This window comes from Sciurus carolinensis, chromosome 12, assembly GCF_902686445.1.
Source record: "Sciurus carolinensis chromosome 12, mSciCar1.2, whole genome shotgun sequence".
NCBI lineage: Eukaryota > Metazoa > Chordata > Mammalia > Rodentia > Sciuridae > Sciurus > Sciurus carolinensis.
Window position 1 is genome coordinate 19,031,103 of NC_062224.1, and position 3,254 is coordinate 19,034,356.

The 3,254-nt window shown below is 36.0% G+C and overlaps 1 non-coding gene across 1 annotated transcript; it reads left to right on the forward strand.

The window, feature by feature from the left end:
• The first annotated feature begins 2,709 nt into the window (after positions 1-2,709).
• LOC124962493 (U2 spliceosomal RNA) lies at positions 2,710-2,900 on the forward strand. The gene has a single exon (XR_007104508.1). It is a non-coding gene; the product is annotated as a U2 spliceosomal RNA (small nuclear RNA).
• The last annotated feature ends 354 nt before the right edge of the window (positions 2,901-3,254 follow it).

The following is a 3,254-nucleotide window of genomic DNA, read 5'->3' on the forward strand; positions in this document are numbered from 1 at the left end:
ATGTCAAGTGTTTTTCATTCCAAGGATCTTGTCATGTTATTTTTTCAAAAATTCAATTTGCCTTAAAACTGTTTAAGGGCATTCAAACTTCAAAAATATGTGCTTAAAAAGGCAATTTTTAAAATCATATATATGTTTTCGAAGTATTGTCAGGGGTGGGTTGGTAAACCCATCCTCCAGGAGAAAAAGAAAAAAAGTCCTAATTTGTTTTGATTGCCGATTTCTGTGGTGTAAATGACCCACTGTGGCTGAGTCCAAGCTACCACATGGCATCACCAAATGCAGAGTTGAGAAGAGATTATTTTCATGAGTTGGTATGAGCCAGTTCCAGCAGAATCCAGCATGCCACTGATTTAAACCTATATGCAAAAAGGTGCACACTATAGGTATAGTTTAACAAATAGGTATAAAGAGAACACCTGTATAACTCCACCAAAATTAAAAAAAAATGGAACATTTGACCTGCACCCCTGAAATCTACCATCTAACTCCTCTTCCTCATTAGAGTTAACCACTATCTTCACTTGTAGAACCTACTCTCCCCTGCCATTTTAGTTTTTTGTTTGTTTGGTTGATGGTTGGTTGTCAATGGATCTCTTATTTTATTTATTTATATGTGTTGCTGAGTATTGAATCCAGGGCTTTACACATGCCAGGCAAGCACTCCACCACTGAGTTACAATTCCAACCCTGCCATTCTTTGTACTTTTATCACTAAGTATCCATCCCTAAACTTTCTGATTTAATTCAGCCTGTTTTGAACTATACATAGATGGAATCATACACTATGCATTCTTTTACTATTTGCTTACTTCGTTCAACATGATGGTTGTGAGATTTATCCAAGCTGTTGCATGTAAATAGAGTTCATTCATTTTTATTACTGTATAGTGTTACAATATAGGACTATACTCAGTGATCCTCTGGAGCCAGATTGTCCAGACTCAAGAGAGTTGATTGTTAAATCTTCATGGATTTTGTAAGCTAGTTGGTATCATATTGGGAGCTTGAAATTGGCCACAATGGGAGTATTTACACGGTGGCATTTGGCAAATGCTTCAAATCAGAGCTCTCCTCCCTATTGTTAAACATCTTCCAGCATGCCAGTGGATGTACAATGAATGGATTCATTCATTCTACAGTAAGTGGGCATTACTACAGTAAATGGGTGTTTCCAGTTTTTGCCTGCGAACATTCTCTTTTATGTAGAACATTCTTTTCTATGGAAGATGCATTCACATTTCTAAGGGACAGAGTATGTAGCGCAGGAGTGAAAATGTTAGGTGATATGATATGATATGCATGTGTTCAGTTTTAGTTGAAAGTGTCAAATAATGTTCCCAATCTACATCGAGCCCTAGCAGCTTTGTTTGAAAATTTGTTACTCCTGTTATTCCTATTACACCCGTGGTATTGCCAGACTTTTAAACTTTTGCCAGAGTAGTGGTTGTATACTTATATATCATTATGACTCGAAGTTACATTTTCCTAATTCCTAAAGAGTTTGAGAGCTTTTCCTGATGTTGTTTGGTCTCTTTGAATTTTTTCTTGTGTAAAATACTTGTTCAAATATTTTGCTGATTTTTTTTTTTTTTATTATTTCCTATTGATTTTTCAAGGTCCTTTACATGTTCTGGATTTTGTAATACAAGCATCTAACGCTGTACACTTCTATTTCTTTTTTGCTCTTCCCTGAAGTATGGTGACATAGCTATTATTCCATTAACAAAAATCTTGTTTATAGTCATGTGGGGACATTTGTGTAAACTCCAGATTTATCATGATCTGTGCATGAAGTTTGCTGACACCTTTTAAACCACTCTGGAATCACTTAATTTCTTTTCTTTTCTTTTCTTTTTTTTTTTTTTTGCGTTACTGGGGATTGAACTCAGGGCCTTGTGCTTGCAAAGCAAGCACTCCACCAGCTGAGCTATCTCCCCAGCTTAATTTCTTTTATCGTTGGCTAAAATTTAAGAATGAAATGAGACTTGAAGAGCCAAGAAGAAGAGAGAAAAAATTCGCTTGAGTTATGCCTGGGATCTTGTGTTCTACTCTCCAGGTCAGCTCAGATACTTCTAAATGTCATAGGTCCACTTAGTCTAGACAGTCTAGTTCATTCTCATAGATTCTAGAAGCTTCCTGCAACCCAATACAAAGCCCTGACAGCTATAATTCCCAATAACTTTCTACAGTTTTTGAGGCACTATTGAAGGTTCATGGTAAAGGGAAAGAGAGAAACAAAAAGATGATCATATAATCAGAAGCCACCTCTCCCCGAAAGCTGCCATATATTAATGAAACTGCACCGCATTGTTCCTAGTAGTAGTGGTTGAGTTTTATCTGTGACATTTGAAAATCTTCTCCTCCTTTGTAAAATGAAAAGAGCTTAACAGTATCTACAAAACACCTGTAAAAAGAAAACAGAAATAAAAACATCAAAACTTTTTAGCAAAAGATTCTACCCGCAAGATAAACAACCATTAAGCAGAGGAGATATCACAAATAATATTCTCTGATCACAATTCCTTTTCATGTGAAAATTTCAAATCCTCTATTAAGTAACTGTTAGATCAAAAAGAAAATGTAGAACAATACGGAAGAACTTCCAAAAGTATTGTTAATGAGAATAGTGCATACCAGAAGCTATTAAATGTATTTAAAGAACTGCTTAACTTCACTCTTTATAACAGAAATGCAAATTAAAAGTACACTGAATCAGCCTTTTGGCTAAGATTAAGTGTAGTATCCGTTCTTATCACTTCAATATCAGATACATGCTCTATTTAAAGACAATGTGTTAAATGAACATTTTGGAGCAGGGAGATCAAACAGGAGTTATTTCATCCCCTTCCTGCATTGCCCTGAGTGTACATCCTTCCAGGGGTTGTGGGGGAAGCACACTGAAATACCATTTCTCATTTACCAGACTGGACCAAAAACAAACAAACAAACAAACAAACAAAAAATCCAACTTGACTACCTACTCTTTTGGCAAGACTTTGAGGGCAAGCTACCCTTATTTATTTATTTATTGCCAGCAGGCATGCAAAATGGTACACCTGCTACGAAGGGAAACTTGCCAATCTCTAGCAAAATTATATACATTTACCCTTGACCCAGCAGCACTGCTTGTTAAAGCAAAAGACTGGAAACAAACCAAATGCCCATTTACAGAAGACTGGGTGAATAAATTGCGGTGCAGCCACAGAGTTGAAAGATCCAAAATACTGCAAAATAAATCTTAAACATTTTCA